Genomic DNA, 26,664 nt, shown 5'->3' on the forward strand with positions numbered 1-26,664 from the left:
CAATCAGAGCACGATCATGGACTTTCTTTGGTGTCTTGAGCCAAAGACCATGAGCCAAAGACCACATGGGACCAGATGTAGCAGAGAGCTAGAGGGCATGACGGTATAGATATGACCCCAGGTGGATACTCATATGATGACTTCAGACATATCCTCTCTTTTCGATGTGGGGAGAAAACAACTAGAGTGATGATTGCACTAGTCAAACACCAGGCTACTTCACAGAGTCTATACAAGAGGAGGGGATGTGCCTAGACAGGGCGTGCATCAAGGGTGATCCGATCATTGGTTTTCTTCCTTGACGTCAGCCTTCACAAGATCGAGGTCCACTATCAGATGAGCTCCTCTTGTCTGTCCTAAGTCGTCTAGTGGAGTTAGTATCATAGACAATATACATAGGTTTAATCGCTCGGATTGTCGATTGATCAATTGGTAGATGACTAGGGGCTCGCCGCTCCTCTATGTTCCTGTTTTGGGTCTTCTCTCTCTCACAGTGACAACATGCTTTTTTACTTTTTTCTTGTCAAGGGCATTAGCTTTGGGTATGGGTATCCGTTTAGTGGTCCCACCCCTTAGCTTTGGTTTTCTTTAGTCTCATAGACCCTTTGGTCTTTTGTAGACAGTAATAAACTTTCTTTCTTTCTCGAAAGTTAAGGTGAAGAGGCTCCTCACGTCTTGGAGATTTTGGAGGTGACAAATGGGACCTTCTAGATACACCATACAAGAGGGATGGGTCCCAAAGTGCAACCAAATATAGCACTATAAGACATGGAAAGAGCAATATGCAGATGCATTCTCAATCTTGATCTAAAGCACGAAGGATTATGTGCTTTTGCTAATTTGTTTGGTGGATATAGCACATGCTGCTTGGACTATTATGAAGGAGTAGTACGAGACCAATAATTCCACGATGATACTAATGTGTCGACGTTGGGAGTAGGTGAAGAGGTCTAGGAGCTCCTCAACAAGGTGATTCAAGACTAGTTAGCCTCAATAGGTGAGAACACAAATACCAAGGCATGGCCCACAGGTTCACAGTCCGATCTTGTTTGAGGAGCTCAGAGTCATGGTCCTAGAAGAAAAGGTATGGATGGAGTTGTATGATGGCTTTGTGAAGGCATGGCCCACAAGTTGACAGTCCGATCTTGTTTGAGGAGCTCAGAGTCATGGTCCTAGAAGAAAAGGTATGGATGGAGTTGTATGATGGCAATAGATGCTGTGGCAATTGCTCTCGACTTTCCTTTACCCTCCTTGCTCGATCTCTAGAGAAGAAGGATGGCCAAGATGAAGAGTCTTGAGATTCAAAGAAGAAGATCATCAAGTGTTTCTACTACAAAAAAATGGTTAACTACACCAAGAGGTACAAAAGAAAGCAATGGACAAGGTCTCAATTGTCAATCTTTGACAGCTCTACTCCGTCATAGAATGGGATATTAGGTTGGAAGAACATATTTGCAATAGGGATGGCAAGGTCGATGCTAGATGGTAAGGGACTAACCAAAGATAAAGCTGTCCATACTATAGTGTATATATACTCAGTTGGAGCTCAACAAAGGCAATAAATGGAAGTCTCCCCATGAGGCAATCATTCGGCTAAAAAGCGTTCTGTCAAGCATTTGAAGATTTTCAGCTCGAAGCGCTTTCTGCATGTTTCACTTGAACACATAACTAAATTGAAGTGAAAAATCAAGAATGTATTTTCATATTATACGGTGTAGAGTCAAAAGTGTATGTCTTTGCAATCCAACCACTCAGAAGATTGTGGTTTGTAAAGACAACGTGCTCCAAGAGCACTTCCCAAGTGCACAATTCTGTAGGAAATTGCTGATGGACGAGCAATTGATCTTGGATACTAGGCCTAAGGAAGAAGAAAAAGAGGAAGAACCACGAGAACTGGTTGAGGTCGTACGAGCATCGGAGCCATGGCAACGAATATCTCCTACTAGAAAGGAGAGACCTCCCAGATGGTACATGCATATCTTGGCACATCAATTGATTTTCTTAATCCTCTCCGGAGGTTACATAGGTTACAAAACCACGATATTGGACTTAAGCTCTAGTCTGGGGGTTGGTAGAGAATCAATGCTCCACCCTTGGACATTCACGCGCTGTCTCCATGGAGGCTACTTTGCACATCTCTTTGTGCCTTGTTGTCTTGTATTGCCCACAGTGGAAGCATTCATTGCTTTTCCATAAATCCATTGCATTTTTTGTTATGTTGTCGTGCCAAATGTGAAAAACTAAAAATCATCTTCATGATAGCTCTTGTACTTTAGGCTAGAACTCCAAAAGTTCAGGCGCTTTCTCAACATTCTAGAATGCTTGAGTGCTCGGGTGTGCTCATTCTAGACACCTTCAAGCATGCAGACAGTCTTTGCGGAGAAGGTGAGTATCGAGGAATGTATGATCACCATACAAGAAGAAAATATAGAAGACGACACAGGTGATGTCAAAGTAGATTTGCCGAGATGGCCTTGTGTCAAAGGAGGTTTTGATCCCTGCACCTTGCTGCCCTAGAGGACAGCCAAGGGTGCAGCCCTTCCTTGAGCTCTGTCTGCAGTACCCAGCTCTTTCTGGTTCTCCTGGATGTAGGCCCAAACCCTGCTGGTCCGCTGCTCCAGTCTGCTCATTGAAAGCTGCCACTATGGATGATTAATGCCCCCTTGAGGGGCTCCTTTTATAGTTCCTGAAGAGCCCCGAACTGGCCGTTGCTCTGAGGGTTTGTTTCAACGTGTCCTCCATCTGGCAAGGTATGCAACCAAATAACAATTTCTGTACACCTGCCTAAACCTGAGCCGCCCTTGTAAGAGTACCGTCCTTTGAAGTTATCCCTCGAGCTTTGAATCAAGGTCGTCCTTTAGCAAGGTCCTTGCCTTCAAGCTCCACTTCTTGTGAACTTCCGTCAAGGGCTCTGATACCACGTTAGAAATCACAGAACAGGGGGTACCCATAGCGGAAGATTGATAAAATAGCCCAGAAATTCACACAGAAGTGTTTGACTACGGAATCCAAAACAACTTTAATTTGTGTACTCAACATACATGTGTGCAAGTCAGAAAATAGACAATGCTCCAACAGAGATATAGAACCAACAAAATGTATTTCCGTCCAAAAGGTTGGAATACAAAAGGATTCTAGAGTCCCACCACATCGTGCTCCTCTGCCCTTACAAAAGTTTGTTGCCCTTCTACCTCCGTGGCACTTCTAGATTCCTAAGCCTACATGCTCCTCGTCAGCTTCTGTAGACTTTGGCCACTGTGCCTTGATCCCCGAATGTCATCCTAGGCGTGCAGCTGAGCTATGTATGCAGCTCTCAGCTTCTCTTGGTCCTCCCAGATGTAGGCCCAAGTTCTGCTGCTGTGCTGCTCTATTCTGCTTCTAAATGCTGCCCAAAAGGTGTTGTCCCACATCTGTGGCACTTCTAGATCCCTAAGTCTGTGTGCTCCTCGTCGGGCTTCTGTTAGACTTAGTCACCTTGCCTTGATCCCTGCACCCTGCTGAATTCAGGCTATATGTGCAGCCCCTTCTTGAGCTATGTCTGCAGTACTCAGCTCCTCTCAGTCCTCCTGGATGTAGGCCCAAGACCTGGTGCTGTGCTGCTCCAGTCTGCTCTTCAAATGCTGCTCTAATGGATCCCTTGATCCTTGTACCTTGCTGCCTGGGAAGGCAGCCAAGGTACAGCCCTTCCTTCAGCTTTGTCTGCAGTACCCAGCTCCCTCTTGGTCCTCCTGGATGTGTAGGCCCTGAAGGTATCCAAACTGGCTGACGCAACAGCCTCAATATGGCCGACCTAGTCAGCCTCTACTGGAGGACTGGCTGGTCTGCCCCAACTGACCTGGTTGGCTTGCATTGACCAGCCCAGCCAGTCCTCTATGTCAGCGCATGGCCATGTGGCAAGCAGCCAGTGGCCAAGGTCATTCTCTGCCCCAAATCTGCGGTTGTTGTCACATAGGCGCAATCCTGCTGCGTGCACCCCGCCTCTGTTGTAGCCATCTTCAGCCCCTGGAAACTCTGCCATACAACCTCTACAACTGGTCTGTACTGGTGCTATGTGTCCTTGCTGCATTTTCCATGCTGTACTGCTGCTCTGATTGCGTGCCAATCAGCTTCAAGCAGCCAGTTATGGTCCTTGGGTGTGTTGCCCACATGGCAGCCCATGTGCTGCCCATGTGGCAGCCCCATATCCTCTCTTTTGCTTGCTTGTATGCTGCCCACATGGCAGCCAATATGCTGCCCATGCGGCAGACCTACCCTAAGTACATGCTCTCCTCGTATGGGGGCTAACAGATGGGGAGGTCACTTTTCCAACATGGGCTGCATCAGAGGCATGGGCATATATGTATTGTCCTGGGATGCTATTTGTCCATTCCCATAGGATTTCCTAGCTTTTTTCATAAACTCAATAGGCATCATGGACTCAAACATAGTTTAGCTGCCCTCTCATATGCCCTCTTGTATCCCCTCTATCTCACCTCATTCATCTCCATTACAGTTGAAAACTGAATATGTAAAGTGTAACCACCGCCACATATAACCTGACCTTGTAAAGTGTTTCTTGCTTGCAATACATTAGAATGTGAGGCAAAGTGTATTGAGGCTTAGAGACCATCTCAAATTTGAGGCATGACAAACTTCTCAATATGCCCAAAGGGAGAAACCACTTCATGCAACACATCCAATGTAATGGGATACAACTTGCGGATATTAATTAAAAGGATTCCATTGGGCTGTGAATTTTGCTCAAGTTGCTTTTGACGGTGCCCCAAGCTGTTTGCATGTTGCCTTAGGCCATGTGTAAGCCATTTGAATTGCGATGCATGTTAACCTATGTTGCTTACACATGCATTTGATTGTGTCATTTTCTGTAATAAAGCTTTTGCTGTCCTCTTTGCCAGATGCATGCTTATGTGTTGCTTGATTGCTTCAGTCTATGACTGTCTCAAAGAATCACAGCATCCCAAGCATATTAAGCACCCCCTTAGAAGAAGTCACAATGCCTTTGTGCATGCAGTGAGGACAACGAAGGGGCTACTTATGTGCCAAGTGGCTACCTGCACAATTGGGGTGTTGTTTGCCTGTGCGAGCTAAATGCCTGCGACTATACACTGTGTAGGCCCTGTTCAATCCAAGCATAAATTTTCAAGATTTTTCTTCCTTTTCCAGGATCTGCATAGGATGGATGGGTGGCCAGTCGTATTGGTAGTCTTTTGATAGCTGCAAGGAAACCTGCTAGTTGAGCCTTATGGGCTCTACTTCAAGCATATAATGTGAGCTACCGTCCATGTGTGAAAATGCCTTGTGTGAATATGCTGTCCACAATAGTGTGCTTATCTTGCCCGTACTGCTTTACTGTGTAGATGCCCACAAGGAGATGATTGGCTTGGCTGAAGTGTGTTGGGAATGAGAGGAGTGAAGACAAGGTATAGGGCCCGAGAAAAGGGCTCTGATAGCAATGTATAAAAGGGGGAAGGGATAGACATAGGGAAGAGGAATTGGACAGCAGAAAGAGAGATAGAGAGTGAGAGAGAGAGAGAGAGAGAGAGAGAGAGAGAGAGAGAGGTAGAAGTAGAAGTAGAATTTATTATCATCCTCGGGGGGGCCAAAAATGACCCATGGGACCTAATCATCAGTAAAAAAATCTCCTCCGACGTGGAGGGGTCAAGAATTTTCAAGTTCTTGACGATACGATAGAAGACGGGTGACAAAAGATCCCAACGTTGCCGGAGGGGCAATGGTGAGAACTAATGAGAGCTGAGTGGTGTTTGCCAGTATCTGCAGGTAGTCATCCCTGATATGTGCATCTCTGGGGCATTGTAGGGCTACATGTGCCTCTGTCTCGACTGTCTGTGAATCACAGAATCTGCAAACTCTGGTATGTCATGGCAAATTCAGCCAAGCTCCTTTCTCTATTGCCAAGGTGTGTGATCGTGTGTGGAATCTTGCAATATTCCTGCGATAGAGAAGAGGGATGGGACTGCTGATGTATGGCTGAGCAGAGGCATTTGATGTCATGAATGAGGACCAGCATAGGGGGTTTATTTGATCCTGGTAGTATTCTAACTTTGTCTTCTTTTCTGCTATCAACCATTGAGCTTGTAGGGTGCATAGTAAGGACAACTGGAATTCTTGTAGATTGACCTTTTCCGGTGGCACAGTCAAGTATGATTTCACTTTCCATCTGTTGAACCATTTCCTTATGTCTGTCCTCCATCCTGTACAGATGATCTTGCTTTTATGGTTTTTTTGAAGTTTCATACTTGCTGTCCATGCTCTGTGTGGTAATCTGTTTGTTGGCATTTGTTGCACGTCCACTAGATACTGCATCACTCCAATGAGTGCATGAAACTCAATTGGCCTCCTGCCCGTTTTCAATAGGATTATTGAGTAAGGGGTAGTAGCCTTGACTCCTAGATGTCGTCGTAGGAATGCTTTCTGCATTTTTTCAGTCTCATTCCGTGTGGATGGAGAGATGCTGCCTCCCCATACTTCTACTCCGTATAGCACTATTTCAACTAGATATGCATCAAACAACATATTCCGGATCTTCCAGTTCCGGGTGTCAGTGTGCCTACAGTCATTTTCAAATTGATAGTATTTTCCCCAACCTGTATCCAACCTTCTTTGTGCACATTGCCACCATTTGTGGTCGGCTGGTATGTCAATTCCCAAGTATTTAAAGGTATTGACATATTCAATGGGCTGCGCCTCAAAGCTGATAATAGGAGGATGTTCAGGTTGGGTGGTGCATACTGCCATCATTTTGGTTTTGGTGGCATTAACTTGCAGCCCACTTTCATTGCAAAAGACCTGAAGTGTTTGTAGTAGTTGATGCATGGAATCAGAGTCATAGGCAAAAAGAACCACATCATCTGCATATAGAAGCAACAATATTGTCCATAGCCCGAGCTTGGGTCCTTGTATCCCTTCTTCTGCTGCAAATTCATTTATGAGTTCTTCTAACTTGTCAATGCAGATTCCAAACAGTGTTGGTGAGAGAGGACAGCCTTGTTTTACCCCCATATTACTTTGAAATGCAGCTGACTATCCATGCTCTTGTTTTAGTCTGCATAATACTTTCTCGTATCTTCGGGAGATGCCTACCCTTAATTGTTACGCTCTAGCCGAGGTAGCATGACCTCGGAAGAATCAGTCGACATTTCCCTTAAAGGATCTATGTTTGTAATATATTTGTTTGCGCTTCATGTAAATGATCGGGAGGGAATTAATGTCAAGGTCCTAGGTAAGGGCTGATAGCACCAGACTAGGTGGATCTAAGGCTAAGGGCCTAATGCAAAAAATGTGCCTAGGGGCAAAGGAAATTAAAGTATTCCAAGAGAGGGGTGAAAAGATGCATTAGGAAGGCCCTATGATGATGACATGTGGCATCTAGATCCATCTAGGGAGATGGGGCTTGTTGGAGTTAGTGAGAGAAGGAGAATGTACCTTCACGAAGGATTTGGCTGAATTCGATTTCTCTGTCAGCTCTCACGCTCTAACAGGAATTGGCTGGGAGGATACTTGTGGTGCTACTCCCGTGATATGCAGTAGTGGAATAGGAAAGTTTGTGACATTTGGTATCAGAGCTCAGGCTAGGTAAGAGAGCGGTGATCTAACGGAACGTGAAGAGGGGTTCGTGAGTTGTGAAGAAACTACGAACGGTCTATTGTTGCTGAATTGAAGTGAAGTCGCGTATGAAGAAGGTGCAGGCGCGGGATACGTGACGTGCAGGAGCGGGATACGTGACAAAAAAAAAAAACTTAAGCTCCAGGCTTCTAAGCTGTTGTTGGAGCGGAGGGTTCCCGTAAGGCAGGTTGATGAAACAAGACAGATGAGGAGCGCAAGATGACTCTGCTACTCGTGACCTCCACGCGACGGACTCACTTGACGAAATACAGATAGTGAACGACGGACTAGCGGGGTAGACTGACGCACGGACAGCGTGTTCATCTATGATCCACCTGTTTCATTAGCGAAACTTCATCGACGAAGATCTGGCTTATGGGAGGAGTCGTCAGCGCAGCAAACTCTGGTTGAGGAGCGCATCAATTGGTGGTACCAATTTGTTCACCAAACCAGAGCCAGTTGGTCCAGTTAGTATAACCAGACAGTTATCCATCCAATTACTGTGGAAAAAAAAAACAGAGAGTTTTCTTTGGCCACCAGTTTCCACTTATCCGCTGTCAGTTGATTTCTTGTCAGAAACACAGAGTTTTGCAAAAACCTAGAGACTTGCAAAGGCTTTGGTAGAAGAAGGTTTCGGGACATTTGCGATACGTGAAGACTCCAGGGGTATTAAATCGGGTGACAGGAGCAAGACCAGGGAGCACTTTACCCATTTTCCCCTTTGTTTTTGTCATTTCTGTTTTGTTAGAAACGGATTAGGCTTTTGTGGTTGTAGCAGACTTGGGATGGACAGTCTTTGAGACTATGCCTGTGTGCTTCAGTCAGAGTTAATTTGCAGGAATTTCCCTAGTATAGGGAAAAGCGGTATTTGGGTTATGCCTGTGTCAAATGCCTAGTCAGTGTGAATCTGGGATTGCAGGTATTCCCTAGTATAGGGAATTGTGTCAGAATTTTGTTAGTTTGAAAATACAGTGTTTTAGCGGTGTTTAAAAAAAGAAAAAAGAAAAAAAAGAAGCAAAACACTAATTGACTTGCGAAACCAGCTGAAACTCCTAAATCAAGTACCACCATTGGAGTGAAGAGGAAAGTAACACCAATGGCAGCCCGGGCTTGGTCTAAGTCTCCCTTAAACCCAGAGCAAAGAGAAAAAGCGAGGAGAGAAGGCTTGTGTTTTGGTTGCCTTCAGCCTCATCAGTGGAAGGATTGTCCACAGAATAAGGATCGTCGGATGGCTGAGATGGTAGTCTTAGAATGCGACGTGGAGATGGAGGGAAGTCCCAGAGCGGAACAGATGCAGATTCAGCTAGCGGGATCTTCTCAGAGGTCAGTACCTTGTTTGTTATGTATGTCTGTTGCTAAGCTAGTAACGAGTGCACCTGATAACATCCTATCTAAGCTCGCAGCAACGGGGTATACAGCCTTTAATGATACGGAGTTAATTAAGATGAAAGGGTAAGTGGCCAATCATGATGTCATTGTGTTCTTTGACTCGGCGTCAACGCACAATGTGATTAACTCCAAGCTCGTGAAGAGGCTGAAGTTAAAGACTAATCCATCTGACTATGCGTATACAGTCAGGATGGCAGATGGAAGTTCAACTGAAGCATGGGACCAAAGGGTTACCCAGTTGGAGCTTTGTATTCAGGACTATGCTGAGAAGCTTGATTTTGAAATGACTAAGCTTACTCATGCAGATATAGCCCTGGGTATGGCGTGGCATTCTAGGAAGAATCCAGCCATTGATTGGAAAAAGCACGTATATCAATTCAAGATGAATGATGTGCTTTATGTCTTACGAGGTGAAAAAGATGTACCTCAGGGACCGTTGGTTTCCGTGATGGAAATCCGAAAAGCTCAAGAAGGGTTTTTATTCCTTTGTACAGCATCGGTAGAGCCGGTTGATGATTCTTTGGCTAGCACTGATGTTGCGCAAAGTGGTGAGATGGCCAAGCTGGCTAATCATTTAACAGAGGAATTCTCTGAATGTTTTAGGGATGAGTTACCTTATGAGTTACCTTATGGGTTACCTCCAGAGCGGAATGTTCAGCATAAGATTGAACTGATTCCGGGGGCAGAATCTGTAAATAGACCTCCCTATAGAATGAGTTTTACTGAAGAGGCGGAGGTGCGTAGACAACTGGAAGAATACCTCAAGTTGGGGCAGATTCAACCAAGTTTCTTACCTTTTGCTTCGCCAGTGATATTAAAGAAGAAAAAGGATGATACGTTTCGCCTCTGTATAGATTACAGAGCATTGAATAATATCACTGTTAAGCACAGGTATCCGATGGCTCGGATTGATGATTTGCTAGATGCATTACATGGAGTTGTGATTTTCAGCAAGATAGATCTTAAGTGTGGCTATCATCAGATCCGGATTAGAGCCGAGGATGTGCATAAAACCGCTTTCAAAAGCAGGTTTGGTTTTTATGTGGATGTGGATCATGATACTCTGAAATATTTTTGTAAACAGCCTGACTTGAGGGGCCGCCAAGCTAGGTGGGCAGAGCTCATGCAGGAGTTTAATTTGACGATTCGGTACCGAAGAGGAAAGGATAATAAGGTTGCTGATGCGTTGTCTCGCATTATGCACCATATGAGTTTTACGGTATTAGAGAGTGCTCTAATGACCGAGATTAGAGAAACTCAAAAGGTGGACGAGTTTGTCCAGAGCTTATGGCCTAAAGCTCATGTGTTTAGACCCGGGAAAGAAAAGGATGACTTGGCATCCAGAAAAGGCCAAACATATGCAAGATATACCATAAGGGATGGTATGCTGGAAAGAAATGGCAAGGTTATAGTACCTAGTCAGAATGATCTCAGGCAGAGTGTCATTCGACAGTGCCATGATAGCCCATGTGCGGGACATCCAGGAGTCAAGAAGATATATGATCTCGTGAAGCGAGATTTCTTTTGGCCAAAGATGAAAAAGCATATTCATGAATATGTGGCACGGTGTTTTTCGTGTCAGGTAAGCAAGGCCGAGCGGGTGAAGCCACCCGGACTTTTACAGCCCTTGGAGATACCACTAAGTAAGTGGAAGAGCATTTCCATGGACTTTATTGTAGGGCTGCCTACGACACAAGGTGGATATGATTCTATCCTTGTGGTGGTTGATCGTCTAACCAAGATGGCTCACTTCATTCCGACTAGAGAGTCTATTAGTGCCCCGCAAGTGGTAGATTTGTTTATTAGACATATATTTCGTCTGCATGGATTGCCTAGATTCATAGTGTCAGACAGAGATGTCAGATTTACCGGTCATTTTTGGACAGCGGTATTTGAGACACTAAGGACTGAGTTGGGAATGAGTAGTGGGGATCATCCTGAAACGGATGGTTAGACGGAGAGAGTCAACCAGACTTTAGAGGATATGCTGAGGGCATATGTGTCATTGAGGCAACATACATGGGACAAGTGGTTGCCATTGTTAGAGTTTGCCTACAATGATAGAAAACATTCCTCTACAGGGTTCAGTCCGTTTGAGCTGAACTATGGTTATAGACCAGCAAATCCAACTATAGTTGGAATACCTCAGAAAGTGCCTAGTGCCGCGAACTTTGTGATTCAGATGAGGGAGATGCTAGCGCCTACGAGAGCTAATATCCGCCAGGCTATGGATAGAGCCAAGGCGTATGCGGATGAAAACCGGTCTATAAGAGAATTTAAGGAAGGAGAAAGTTTTTCTCAGAGTTCCTTCGCACTCGGAGTCATTAACTTCAGGAGAGTGTGCTAAGTTATCACCTCGATATTGTGGGCCGTGGTTAATTCTAAAGAAAATAGGCAAGGTAGCCTATAAATTAGAATTACCACAGGGGTGTAAGGTGCACCCAGTGTTTCATGTTTCGCGCTTAAAGAAATTTTTACATACAGGTGACTCACTAATCGAAGGTGTGGTTTTGTTTCAGGAGATAGAGGATAATGCAAGGCGCAAACCAACAAGAATTCTGGACCGAGAAACAATGCAAATACGAAATCGGAAGATACCTACGGTGTTGGTTGCATGGCATGGTCAGCCTCTATCAGAAGCTACCTGGGAATGTGTATACCAGTTGCGGAGAGTGTTCCCAGACTTTATCATTGAGGACGCTGATGTCTGAAGAGGGAAGGAATGTTACGCTCTAGCCGAGGTAGCATGACCTCGGAAGAATTAGTTGACATTTCCCTTAAAGGATCTATGTTTGTAATATATCTGTTTGCGCTTCATGTAAATGATCGTCCTAGGTGAGGGCTGATAGCACCAGACTAGGTGGATCTAAGGCTAAGGGCCTAATGCAAGAAATGTGCCCAGGGGAAAAGGAAATTAAAGTATCCCAAGAGAGGGGTGAAAAGATGCATTAGGAAGGCCCTATGATGATGACATGTGGCATCTAGATCCATCTAGGGAGATGGGGCTTGTTGGAGTTAGTGAGAGAAGGAGAATGTACCTTCACGAAGGATTTGGCTGAATTCGATTTCTCTGTCAGCTCTCACGCTCTAACAGGAATTGGTAGGAGGATACTCGTGGTGCTACTCCCGTGATATGCAGTAGTAGAATAGGAAAGTTTGTGACATTAATGCCAAGGGAACTCCGAGGTCTTGCATTCTTTTCCATAGGCCCCCTCTCGGGACTGTCTCAAATGCCTTTTTAAAATCTACAAAACAGCACAAAAGAGTTTTTCCTTTTAGTCCGCTTTCATCCATGAGTACACTTAGTGTGACTAGATGATCTGCAGTCCTATGCTCTTTATGGAGCCTGCTTGTCCAATGGCCCTCTTCTTGGTCTCTTCCGTCCAAGTGCTAATTTTTGCTTCAAGCACTGTGCTAAAAAGTTTAGCTAGTGTGGAGCTGAGCATTATTGTTATGTAGTTTTTGTGACTTTGGTTATGGGGACTCTAGGTGCCTTAGTTAGTTCTACTTTCAAGAGCTTGAAAATTGACCTACTTTTAGTACCTCATGTCTTGGTCAATATCTATCTGATTTTGATGCCGTTTGAACAAGGGTTTTACACACACCAATTACTCTTGTGGCATAATTTATACACTCTCCTCCACTTTTGACATCACTATTGTGGCGCATTTGACATTAGTTTACATATATTTTTTTGGCAATTTGGGCCATATCTTGATCAATATTAATCTTCATCAATAGCTTTAGTAAGTCAAAATAACATCCTCAAGCCAAATTTTAAGAAATTGTGTCTATTTTTATAGCAATATTTAAAAGCATCAATTTTTAAGGTCATTTGACACCCAAATCATGTCAACCACAAGCAACCTTAACCTTGAGACTTTAGGAAAGATTGATAACTCAAATTATGGTACTTAGAAATACAAAATGGAACCAAATATTATTTTTTGTGATGGATAGAAATATGTTGATGGTGCATTACAGAGACCCACCAATAATCCATTGACACAAGCACAATTTGACTAGTATAAGAAGGATATATATGGATAGCATTTGATAGAGCAAAATGTATAAGATGTTATGTGTGGATGGTTAAATACAGTAAAAACATCAAAAGAGGCATGGGATATGTTTGCAACTTTGTATGAAGCAAAGAATACTTCTAGGATATTGACATTGAGAACTTAAATCAAAGAATACTTCTAGGATATTCAAAAATCAAATCACTCAAAGCTTCTGACATAGCAATGAATCATGACATGCCTATGTACTAAGAGTCAAAGACATCGATACACAATTCTCTTGCTAGTCAAGTGGAAAGCCATGATGTAGAAAGAAAAGAAAGATATATTAACGTCCACAGGAGGCCTCGCGGCCTATGGGAGAGTATGGAATCAAGTAACTCATACAAACCACTGTGGGTCGGGGCAAAGGGCTCACTAAGACCCTTGCTGAGTACTAAAATACTATACTACAAAATAGCAAAATGGCATGAGGGTGACATGAAAATATCAAGTGCTTAGAGCTAGAGTCCCAAGTGCATGAACCGGCTCCACGTATCCAGGCTCCATGGTGGCTCTCTGATGAGATGCAAAGAGCTCACGTATCTGCATCTATCGGGATGTCTCCCGTGGTGGTGGAGGGCGGGTCTCCTCGATCTCTGGATCCGATGGGCTATGTCAAGGGTGACGCCTCGCCTTGGTCGATCCCCCCTAAGGAGAGCCGAAATAGGTTGAACCTCGATCGTGTGTGCTCTGGTCGCTTGTCGCATTGTGTACGGTCTCTATGTCCCTCGCCTAGCAGTGCTGCGTCGGCTCTCTCCACCGATCCATATATCTCTCATGTCGGCTAGCTCCTCCTCCTCTATCCCAGAGTGCCCTGGAGCTGAGTCAAATGCATAGAAATCTGTGACCTGTCTCTGCGCTCGGTCTACCTCAATATCCTGCAGTGCGGTGGTCTCATTGTGCTGCTCTCTGATATGTCATAGTAGTGTCTCCTTGTGTCGTCGCATATCCATCAGGAAGTGGATCAGTCGTGAGAGTGAGCCAAAGCCGTACTCCTCCTGAAAAAGGCAGTGGTAGCGTCCTCAGATCTCATAGTAGGTTGGGCAGACACATAGAAAGTGCTCCTCTGTCTTGACCGCCCCCATCGTGCACAACCTGTAAGTCCGTTGCTCTTTGGGTATGTGTGCAACTCTCCCTGCCTCGATCCTCCGCTGATGGAACGAGACCTGCATCTGTCCGATGTCAATCCTCAGTGCGTGTGAGACTCCTCTGTCCTCGAGATACTGAGGTCTGATGATGAGCCCATCCTTCGATACTCTCAGAAAGCGGTCATAGTAGAGTTGGGTCTTGGTAGGGAACTCTTGGTCCCCCCCCCCCCCCCCCCCCCCAAGTGCGAGATGTGTGGAGCTGGAGGAAATCTAACTGTATGATGCGGTTAATCTCATCCCATGGGATCAACTCGGGCGGTGCATCCATGCTATACTAAAACGGGTGAAGCCGATCCATTTGAATGCCGTGACTGACAAACCATGCAGTGATGCGTGCAAACCATGCTATACCTACTCCACTCTCTGCTAGTCGTATGGAGGACTCTAGTGCTAGCCTCGGAAGTCTCTCGCGAGGTAGGTCCCAAAAATTGTGGAGGAAAGTCACTGTCTGAAAAATGGCATCAACTTGGAGAGGGGTCATGGCAAACTCTGCCTGTACTATCTGATGGGGGACCGAGGGCTTATTCCGAATCATCCTAGAGCCCATAATCACCTGTAGCCACTCAAATCTCCTCCATTCTGCTGCTGAAATATCACATCCCTAAAAGGTGCCGCATACATGGCAGTCGGCCTCACTAGAGTGTCGAAAAGCCAAGACTTCGGCGGTGGATCCTGGAAGTCTCTGCGAGGTAGCTTGTCGTTTGAAAAGTGCTACTGTCAATCCAGTGGTTTGTCTCCCCAAGTCAAATAATAGAGAGGAGATGTTTGTGGTCCTCATGTGAGAGTATGCCTGAGGTCAAGTCTGTTGAGTCGTATTCTTTGGGTCTCTACTACGTGTTACGCTCTAGCCGAGGTAGCATGACCTCGGAAGAATCAGTCGACATTTCCCTTAAAGGATCTATCTCTGTCATTTATGTGTTTGCGCTTCATGTAAATGATCGGGAGGGATTTAATGTCAAGGTCCTAGGTGAGGGCTGATAGCACCAGACTAGATAGATCTAAGACCAAGGGCCTAGTGCTAAGATTGTGCCTAGGGGCAAGGAATTAAATGCATCCCAAGAGAGGGGTGAAATGTTGCATTAGGAAGGCCCTATATAGATGACATGTGGCATCTAGATCTATCTAGGGAATTGGGGTTTGCTGAGGCTAGAGAGAGAAGAGAAGATAATGATTCATATGATTTTGTAACGTAGATCTCTGTCTGGCTCGTGAGCCTTAGCGAAAGATGGCTGGGAGGAAATAAATGGTGCTGCTCCCGTGATCTTAGAAGAGAGAAAAAACAGAGAGTGTGTGACAATTGGTATCAGAGCTCAAGGCTATGATTAGGATGGGATTGACGAACAGCATGGTGATCATCTGACGCTGACCTACGAACGGGCTTACGCAAGCAAGTATTGGGAGATAGAAGGTCTTCGCCGTAGAGAGTGGAGCTGTCGTGACGACGGACGATAGGCGGGAGCGTACGTGACGGGTCGACAGCCGATGATCTGCGAGGTGTTCCACAAATGAAAAGAGGACTGTTGACGAACCATGGCTGGAACTCGGAATTAGGCAGGTCTTTCGACGTGGACAGTCCGTGATTGACCGCAGATCAACGGAAAGCCTGGCACGGGAAACGTGACGTGCGTGGAACGGGACACGCAGGTGTCTGTGCTGTTGTTGGAGCGGAGGGGTCTCGTAAGGTGACTCGACGAAACGAGGTAGATGAAGAGCGCAGGAGGGTCTTGCTACTTGTGACCTCCATGCGACGGACTCATCCGACAAATTACAGACAAGTGGATTGGACGATGCGTGGTTGACGAACGACGTGCTCCATGGAGTCAGGGCCATGCATGGTCGCGAAAATAGTTCGTGGGCAGAGGCTTGTTGACTGTTTCGTGGAGCGTGGGGATCCCAGGTGACGCAATGCAGGCTGGCTAGCCGTGGTCTGCTTCGTTGGCACACGTACGTGCAGCGATCTGCAACACCAGCAGTCTGTTCGTAACTAGTGACTGGGGCTACGATCCAACGACAGTCTAGGACGCAGATAGGGGGCAGAAGCGCAGGACTTGACCAGGGAGCTTTCTTTGATCTCCATTAGTTTCGTGTTGTTTTTTTTCCTTCTCGATTTAGTAGGGTGATGCGCTACTTTCATAGACATGATAATGTGAATGATCAGCATGCATGAGGCTTCAATGTTGTAGCAGGGACAGATTATGCTTGTGCATATGCCTGTGTGCTTTAGTCAGAGTCAGATTGCAGGAATTTCCCTAGTATAGGGAAAAGCGCCATCTGAGATATATGCCTGTATTAAATGCCTGATCAGTGGGAATGTGGGATTGCAGGAATTCCCTAGTATAGGGAATTGTGCCAGACTGTTAGTACACTGAATTGTGTCAGCTTGTAAATACAGTTTTCTAGTGGTGTTTTTATTAAAAAAAAAAAAAAAAACCAAACAAAACAAAATAAAACAAAACACCCATTGAACGGAATGGAAGTAGAAGAAGGGGCTTCCAGAAGGGACCCTTGTGAGTCAGGAGTCCGGCCGACCCAGCAGGGATCGCGCCCAGTAGCTCACACTTTATCTGGCAGGATTGCATTGCTGGAGGATGCCTTGCAACAGTTGTAGCGCAGCAATTACAAGCCAACGCAGGGCAATCTGAACTTAGGAGAGCGTTACAGAGTATGTCTGCCAGACCTTCTCGAGAAGAGAAGGGAAAGGCTCCAATGGAACTGGAGTCTAGTGTCCATACGGTCGAGCCTAGGAAGGCTAAAGTGCCAAATATTGCGAATTACAGACCGGAAAAGTATTCTGGTCGGATGAACGACCGTAGCTCCGATGTCATTGAGACCTGGTTACACAAATGGGACGAAGGGTTCGCCATTTGTGAAATCAGAAATGACATCAAAAAGATCCGCGAGGCCACCCACATGTTTAGTGAGGCAGCGGATCGGTGGTGGATCAAACAACAAAAAGATGGCATAGCATCCACTACCTGGGAGGGGTTTAAACGAGAGTTCAGGAAACACTTCTTACCTCCTGACGAAGCATCCCGAGCTTGGGATCAATATAGGAACCTTCGTCAGAGAAATTTATCAGTGGCAGAATACACTGATAAGTTTCGAGAGAGTGTAATGAAGGTTGATGAACCCCTGCCTCAATCAATCCAAGTGAAAGATTTCATATTTGGATTGAATGATCGAATAAAAATGGAAGTTCGGGCTAAGTACGCGAACACGCTAGATGATGCAATAGCTATAGCCATGAACTACGAGGATGCCAAGGGCAGCAAGCCAAGTGGGTTTGCACAGGTCGGAACCCAGTATGGGTATCCGAAGAAATCTGGGTTTAAGAAAAAGTGGGCTAGTAGAGGGAGTGGTTCGCAGCCGAGTGGTCAAGCCAAGCAGGCGAGACCGGCTGAAACTCCTAAACCAAGTACCACCATTGGAGTGAAGAGGAAAGTAACCCCAATGGCAGCCCGGGCTTGGTCTAAGTCTCCCTTGAACCCAGAACAAAGGGAAAAAGCGAGGAGAGAAGGCTTGTGCTTTGGTTGCCTTCAACCTCATCAGTGGAGAGATTGTCCACGTAATAAGGATCGTCGGATGGCTGAGATGGTGATCTCAGAGTGCGACGTGGAGATGCAGGGAAGTCCCAGAGCGGAAGAGATGCAGATTCAGCTAGCGGGATCTTCTCAGAGGTTAGTACCTTGTTTGTTCTGTGTGTCTGTTGCTAAGTTAGTGACGAGTGCACCTGATAACATCCTATCTAAGCCCGCAGCAACGGGGCATACAGCCTTCAATGATACGGAGTTAATTAAAATGAAAGGGCAAGTGGCCAGTCATGATGTCATTGTGTTGTTTGACTCAGCGTCAACTCACAATGTGATTAACTCCAAGCTCGTGAAGAGGCTGAAATTAAAGACAAGTCCATCTGACTATGCGTATACAGTTAGGATGGCGGATGGAAGTTCAACTGAAGTATGGGACCAAAGGGTTACCTAGTTGGAGCTTCGGATTCAGGACTATGCTGAGAAGCTTGATTTTGAAATGACCAAGCTTGCTCATGCAGATATAGCCCTGGGAATGGCATGGCATTCTAGGAAGAATCCAGCCATTGATTGGAAAAAGCACGTATATCAATTCAAGATGAATGATGTGCTTTATGTCTTACGAGGTGAAAAAGATATACCTCAGGGACCGTTGGTTTCCGTGATGGAAATCAGAAAGGCTCAAGTTGAGTTTTTATTCCTTTGCACAGCATCGGTAGAGCCGGTGGATGAGTCTTCGACTAGCACTGAGGTTACGCAAAGTGGTGAGATGGCCAAGCTGGCTAATCTTATAACAGAGGAGTTCTCTGAGTGTTTTAGGGATGAACTACCTTATGGGTTACCTCCAGAGCGGAAAGTTCAACATAAGATTGAACTGATCCCGAGGGCAGAACCTGTAAATAGACCTCCCTATAGAATGAGTTTTGCTGAAGAAGCGGAGGTGCGTAGACAACTGGAAGAATACCTCAAGTTGGGGCAGATTCAACCAAGTTTTTCACCTTTTGCTTCGCCAGTGATATTAAAGAGGAAAAAGGATGATACGTTTCGCCTCTGTATAGATTACAGAGCATTGAATAATATCACTGTTAAGCACAGGTATCCGATGGCTCGGATTGATGATTTGCTAGATGCATTACATGGAGCCGTGATTTTCAGTAAGATAGATCTTAAGTGCGGCTATCATCAAACTCGGATTAGAGCCGAGGATGTGCATAAAACCGCTTTCAGGAGCAGGTTTGGTCATTATGAGTTTTTGGTAATGCCCTTCGGACTTACCAATGCTCCAGCAACCTTCGTCATGCTTATGAACGATTTACTACGTTCGTATATCGGAAAGTTCGTAGTACATTTTATTGACGATATCTTGATATTCAGTAAAAGTGTTACTGAGCATCGTGAACACTTAAGGATAGTGTTCAGTACTTTGAGGAAAGCCAGTCTTTATGTGAATAAAAAGAAAACTATACTGTGTATGGTTAGGCTTGAGTATTTAGGGTTCATAATTACTCCACAGGGGGTAGAAATGGATCCGAAGAAAGTGGCTGCGATACTAACTTGGCCAATCCCTCAGAGTCTGACCGCGTTGCGATCATTCTTGGGATTTGTCCAGTTTTATAGAAGGCATATCAAAGGATATTCCGGAATAGTATCGCCATTGACTGATCTAACCTCGGATAAAGTACCTTTTATTTGGGGACAGAATCAACAGGAAAGTTTTAACACCATAAAACAAGCTGTGGTCTCAGGACCGGTGTTAAAAATAGTTGATCCCTAGAAACCGTTGTTCCTAGAAACCGATGCAAGTGGCATTGCGGTAGGAGCAGTCCTCCTTCAAGAGGGAAGGCCAGTAGCCTTTGAAAGCAAGAAGCTTTCTCTCTCTCAAAGGAATTGGCCAACTCATGAATTGGAGTTGTATGCAGTTATCCATGCTTTGAAAACATGGAGGCATTATTTGTATGGTTCAGAGTTTTATGTGGATGTGGATCATGATACTCTGAAACATTTTTGTAAACAGCCTGACTTGAGGGGCCGCCAAGCTAGGTGGGCAGAGCTCATGCAGGAGTTTAATCTAACGATTCGGTACCGAAGAGGAAAAGATAATAAGGTGGCTGATGCGTTGTCTCGCATTATGCATAACCTGAGTTTCACGGTATTAGAGAGTGCTCTAATGACCGAGATAAGAGAAACTCAAAAAGTGGACGAGTTTGTTCAGAACTTATGGCTTAAGGCTCATGTGTTAAAACCCGGGGAAAATGAAAAGGATGACCTGGCATCCAGAAAAGGCCAAACTTATGCAAGATATACCATAAGGGATGGTATGCTAGTTAGAAATGGCAAGGTTGTAGTACCTGGTCAGAATGATCTCAGGCAGAGAGTCATTCGACAATGCCATGATAGCCCGTGTGCGGGACATTCAGGAGTCGAGAAGACATGATCTCGTGAAGCGAGATTTCTTTTGGCCAAAGATGAAAAAGCATATTCATGAGTATGTGACACGGTGTTTCTCGTGTCAGGTAAGTAAGGCCGAGCGGGTGAAGCCACCCGGACTTTTACAGCCCTTGGAGATACCACTGAGTAAGTGGGAGAGCATTTCCATGGATTTTATTGTAGGGCTACCTGCAACACAAGGAGGATATAATTCTATCCTTGTGGTGGTTGATCGTCTAACCAAGATGGCTCACTTCATTCCGACTAGAGAGTCTGTTAGTGCCCCACAAGTGGCGGATTTGTTCATTAGACATATATTTCGTCTGCATGGATTACCTAGATCCATAGTGTCAGACCGAGATGTCAGATTTACCGGTCATTTCTGGACAGCGGTATTCGACACACTGAGGACTGAGTTAGGAATGAGTAGTGGGGATCATCCTGAGACGGATGGTCAGACGGAGAGAGTCAACCAAACTTTAGAAGATATGCTGAGGGCATATGTGTCATTGAGGCAACATACATGGGACAAGTGGTTGCCATTGTTGGAGTTTGCCTACAATGATAGGAAACATTCATCTACTGGGTTCAGTCCGTTTGAGCTGAACTATGGTTATAGGCCAGCCAATCCAACTATAGTTGGAGTACCTCAGAAAGTGCCTAGTGCCGCGAACTTTGTAGTTCAGATGCGGGAGATGCTAGCGCTTGCGAGAGCTAATATCCGCCAGGCTATGGATAGAGCCAAGGTGTATGCGGATGAAAATCGGTCTATAAGAGTATTTGAAGAAGGAGAAAAAGTTTTTCTCAGAATTCCTTCGCACTCGAAGTCGTTGACTTCAGGAGAGTGTGCTAAGTTATCACCTCGATACTGTGGGCCGTGGTTAGTTCTAAAGAGAATAGGCAGTGTAGCCTATAAATTAGAATTGCCACAGGGGTGTAAGGTGCACCCGGTTTTTCATGTTTCACGCTTAAAGAAATTTTTACATACAGGTGACTCACTAATCGAAGGTGTGGTTTTGTTTCAGGAGATAGAGGATATTGCAAGGCGCAAACCAACAAGAATCCTGGACCGAGGAACAATGCAAATACGAAATCGAAAGATACCCACGGTGTTGGTTGCATGGCATGGTCAGCCTCTATCCGAAGCTACCTGGGAATCCGTATATCAGTTGCGGAGAGTGTTCCCAGACTATCATCGAGGACGCTGATATCTGAAGAGGGAAGGAATGTTACGCTCTAGCCGAGGTAGCATGACCTCGGAAGAATCAGTCGACATTTCCCTTAAAGGATCTATCTCTGTAATTTATGTGTTTGCGCTTCATGTAAATGATCGGGAGGGATTTAATGTCAAGGTCCTAGGTGAGGGCTGATAGCACCAGACTAGATAGATCTAAGACCAAGGGCCTAGTGCTAAGATTGTGCCTAGGGGCAAGGAATTAAATGCATCCCAAGAGAGGGGTGAAATGTTGCATTAGGAAGGCCCTATATAGATGACATGTGGCATCTAGATCTATCTAGGGAATTGGGGTTTGCTGAGGCTAGAGAGAGAAGAGAAGATAATGATTCATATGATTTTGTAACGTAGATCTCTGTCTGGCTCGTGAGCCTTAGCGAAAGATGGCTGGGAGGAAATAAATGGTGCTGCTCCCGTGATCTTAGAAGAGAGAAAAAACAGAGAGTGTGTGACACTACGTCTCATCCCATGCCGCCCTTGGCTCGGGTCACCGAGAAAAAGTTCATGATCGTCCTCTGGTTGGTGATGGGTCCTCCTTGTGCTCTCTTTTGTGCTCGCATGAAGCCGTATAGGTCTCGAGGAGAAAACCATTGGCTGATTAAGATGGGCCAAGATCTCCGAGTGGGCAAAAAACGCTATGCGTTGTTGATCAGGATGGACCAAGAAATTGCTACACGTTGCTGACCAAGATGGGCCAAGAAATCTGTGAGTGGGCCAAAATCGCTCCTAAATAGAAAGTGGTGCTCTCCACGTATCCCATATTAAATAGGGTATCTAATGCAAATTGCTCCTCTATCTTAATCTCCTGCATATTACATAAAGTGTGATCTCTTGGATATTATATAAATGCGATCTCTTGCATATTACATAAAGTGCATATCTCTCTCACATGGAGTGCCCTTTGCCCATCTTGTCTCATTCTACAGCCGATGATCAGATACTCAAAACTGCCCAATCGAGATCCTTAGTGCATGTGGAAGATGGATCTGAGTATAGCCTAGTGGTAATGTAAAAGCCTCTGAGATTTGCAAGCAATGATCTTTGTAGAAGCTGAGTTTTACCGAAAGCTCATGAGGTGCTAGCCAAGTCTTATACTTGTGGAGTTATAATAGATCTTCTTTGATGATTTGGTTCTACTAATTATAGGTGAGCGGAGTGGATGGAGTCTCGAGGCTATATGGAAATGGTAGGAGTTTGTCCCAATGGAGTCCTAGTCCTGCAAAACATCTGCATGTTTGAGCATACTAAGTCTTCTGATCCCTCTCTGCCTCTAGTGCAGTAGATGAGGTCAAGGCAAGCCACGGTCCTTTGCATCATTCAAATGTCGTGGTGCCAAAGTCCTTGACGCTATGAAGATATGTGACCACTTGAAAGGCTACATCAAGCTACAGAGGGGTAGCCCCAAACTCTGCTAGTAGAATATGATGTGGAACCGATGGATTGCTATGGATCATATAAGCAAAGAAGTAGAACTTGTATTCTCTCTACACAGGATTAGTTTGTCGCGAATAGATATGTTCCCAAAAGGGGACTGCCGTACATCCAACTAGATGAACAAGCAAGTAAAAAAGAATAGACTTTGTTCTGGGGTCCTAGAAATGGGAATGAAAGCACCGACGCTCGAGTCTGGCAAGTGGAGCATACCCTTTGCTCAAATTGGCCTTCATGGTTGGTCTCATTGTGAAGACTAGGCTTGAGAAAAGGACCCCCAAGTATGTACAGTATACAACAATCTCCACTGATACCCTATCGAAGGTAAACTGCTTTCGATGTGTGGCTGAACGAGATGTGTTGAAGATCATGACCTTGGTTTAACAAAGGTTGACCTTCAAATTGTGCGTGTCACAAAAAGTTTGGAGTGCATCCAAGTGTTGCAAGAGACCCTCGGTTGATGAGGGGAGTAAAACCACATCATTTGCATATAGTAGAATCGGGATCCCAGAACTAGCTAAGGGTGAAACTGCTCCTCATGAAGGACACAAGCTCATCAAGGTATAGGCCAAGCAAGGTCGGTGATAAGGACAACCTTGTTTGATCCCAATCGTGCTCATGATCTCCTTAATCCACCCAGTCAATGTCTTAACTCTGCATGATACGTGCTCATATAGTGTTTAGACTCTATCCAGATGATGTCTTGACTGCACCCTAGATGAAGTAGTCGTCTGAATAGTCAGACCTTTGGTACTATGTCAAAGGCTTTGCGGAAATCCACAAAGCAACAATAAACTCTTTGCTTCTGTGCTCGGGCCTCCTCAATAACAACTCTCAGAGTGTCCCATATAGCATGATTGCTTGAAAACCTGCCTGCCCCATAAGTCTAAATCCCTCAGATCCCACAAGCTAACTAACTTCACTGTCCAGTGCTGATGCGTATATCTTGGACATAACATGTCCGATCATGATGGTCTTGTAGTTTTGCGGGCTCATGTTTTCCCTTGCCTTATGGATTAAGACAATGGTGCTAAGGGCCCGTGTGAGGAAAACTTGTGCAAACTACCTTGTTGAATAACTTTTGCCAAGATTGAGGCTAAGGTACTAAGCCATTTGCAATGTATTCGGTGCATAACCCCTTATGATCTTTGGCTCGGCCATTGTGTAGCTTGAGAGTTGCGTGTTGTATATCACTAGTGGTGAAGAGTGAGTAGTGAGGTAGTTGTGGGAGGTCTAGAGTCGGCTGATTAGGGATGTCACAAAGGGTGCATGCATAAGTGTGCCATATGTTTGGGGATGTGGACTTCCACAAAAAATCATTGGAGTTAATGCTAAACATAATGTTAAGTAATTCTTCTAGATTTTGGTGGATGAAGTCCCTCTTCTTTCAACGGACTACTCTCATTTGATCTTTATCTCAATTGGAAGGTGATCCCTAATCTCGAATCCGAGTTGACAGCGCAAGGCCTTGATTAATCATCATACCAGCTATTGCAGGAACTGATCAAATGTGCAATAGGCGGGGTAGATTTGGTGGTATGTGCAAAGGACTGGAGAGCGGCATCATGGAGGGAGCGGATGATAAGCGTGGCTCTATCCTGTAGTAGGGGGATATCATCGAGATAAGCAAGCATAGTAGAGAGGCGGGCGGCATAGGCAGGGGCTAGTTTGTGATCAAAGTGAATCTTCTGTTAAGTGGTATATGTGGGGTGGGATGTGCTAAGTGGTGGGAGTGGGATGGATTAGCTAAACAATAGGTGGGTATGGTCAGCTCTAAGTCAAGGCGGTGGGATGGAGAAGCTTGATGAGTCTCTATGTAGAACACAATGTCTCACTTGTGTAGGACTTTGAGAAGCTCCTTTGCTCTAACCATAAGGTTCCATTATAGTTCCAATAGTACAAGTCAAGGTCTCGATCCTATGAGTCTCATAGACCTCGCCTCCCTAGGTAGGTGTGTCAATGGGTCCTCGTCTAGGATTACAAGAGCCATTGCTCACGTACCATTGCCTATTTCCCCTCCCTACGAGCAGCGTCCCGTTGTTGTAGGAGGGTTCATTTCTTCTTTACCTGTAGAGGAGTAAGATCTTCATCCATGTGAACCTATGGGTGATCTCGAAGAGCTTCAAACTTTCACAAGGCTGCCAATCAAGCTTGCGTGTGTCTGCAATGTATCACTAGGGAGTGATCTCTGGTGAGGTCCTGTTTGATTCGCCATGCCCCCTCAAGGCCATGCATCGATACCCCGAGGGTCGAGGTCACAAAGGTGGTAGCATCTGAGACAAGGGAGCTGGTGTGTAGAATCCCGTGGACCCTGATGTTGAGAGTCTTACTGGCTCTTTGCTGCTGCTCAAGTAGGGTGGCTGAAACGATTGCCTTTGCAGGCATGCGTTTCACAACATCCACCCACTTGGAGGCCTCTTCAATAGTTGATTGCATTGTGGCAATTGCAGAGATTCTTCTTGGGGCCAGCTCTCGACGTCGGAGGTCCTCTACCTCCTTTTCGACATTAGAGGCCTCTGCTTGGACCATGAGGAAATTTGGTCTGAGGGTCTCTCTCTTTCTCTGCTGCTTCACCTCTTGGGCCGGCATGTAGTGCATCTTTGTGAGGAGCTGCTACAGGAGATCCAGGGGAGGGCATGGGCTATTTCGGTGCGCATGTATGTGGCATGGAGGTGGAGCATAGTGACCAAAAAATGTGTTTCATTATGCTAGAAACTTTCTAGGAAACTGGCACTTCCAAACAAAACGCTATTAAAAAGGATTTTAAAAAATGTTGTTTTTTTTTTTAAATTTTGTAAAAATTTGTGATGTTTTTTTTTGGGAGGGTTCATTTTTTGTTTTTTGTATGTGTACATTTGTGCATTGTGTACTATAGTCTATGTATGTACACTATTTTTTGTAATGTGTATGCTTTTGGTTTTTTTATCATGTGTATGTGTGTGTATTGTGTACTATAGTCTATGTGTATGTGCACATGTGTGCACTGTGTATTGTGTACTGTGCACTATGTACTATAGTCTATGTACTTGCAATATTTTTTGTACATGTATGTATTTTTGGTTTTTGATCACGTGTATGGTGTGCATTGTGCACTATAGTTTGTGTGTGTGTGCATGTGACTGTGCGTGACAATGTGTGAAGAGAGAGAGAGAAAGAAAGAAAGTTTACTAAGGTGTTCAAAAGACCCAAGGGTCTATGAGACTGAAAAAACCAATACAATGAGCTGAATGGGTGGAGCCACTAAGCAGACATGTGCATCCAAGACATACAAACTCAAACACGGATATCAAATATCTGAATCCATAGGGAGGATGAGAAATCTGTAGTGGGCATCACTCTAGAGTCTTATTGTGGGATTGATCTGAGGACTTAAGCTCCTGGACAAGGCCTCACCAAATTGTGTCAAAATCGTGAAGCAGATCTTCACGATGACGCCAGCTATGCAGGTTGATTGAGCAGGGGCTATGCCGTACTTGCCGCACCAGTGCTTCCACTCTCATTTCCATGGTCCCCAGACCAAGTCTCTTCTCTTCAACTCTTTGATCTGTCCAGCTGGTACGTATGGCAGTCCCTGACCTATCAGAGATGGATTGGGCTTGAGTAGAGAGCTCCAGGTTTTATTGCTTGCACGGATGATCGAGTAAACCTTCAGTCCTTATTCCTTCTCTCACATGCCGCCACAGGCCATGGTAATGCCACTGTAAGTGTGATCCACACATTTGAAACAATGCTTACTAGCACTTGAGCTTCCTGCTCTGAAAGGGTGAAGTATTTTAGCTCATTTCATTTTGGATCTGTGGAAAGCAATCTGGAAAGCCTAG

The 26,664-nt window shown here is 45.1% G+C and overlaps 1 protein-coding gene across 2 annotated transcripts in view; it reads left to right on the forward strand.

Moving 5' to 3' along the window:
* Positions 1–26,664, forward strand: part of LOC147905834 (DNA polymerase eta-like) — a 47,368-nt gene that overhangs the window by 18,510 nt on the left and 2,194 nt on the right. The window lies entirely within an intron of this gene.

The sequence above is a fragment of the Dipteris shenzhenensis genome, chromosome 1, assembly GCF_047967505.1.
Source record: "Dipteris shenzhenensis isolate YYH24624 ecotype China chromosome 1, Dip_SZ_1.0, whole genome shotgun sequence".
NCBI classification, from domain to species: Eukaryota; Viridiplantae; Streptophyta; class Polypodiopsida; order Gleicheniales; family Dipteridaceae; genus Dipteris; species Dipteris shenzhenensis.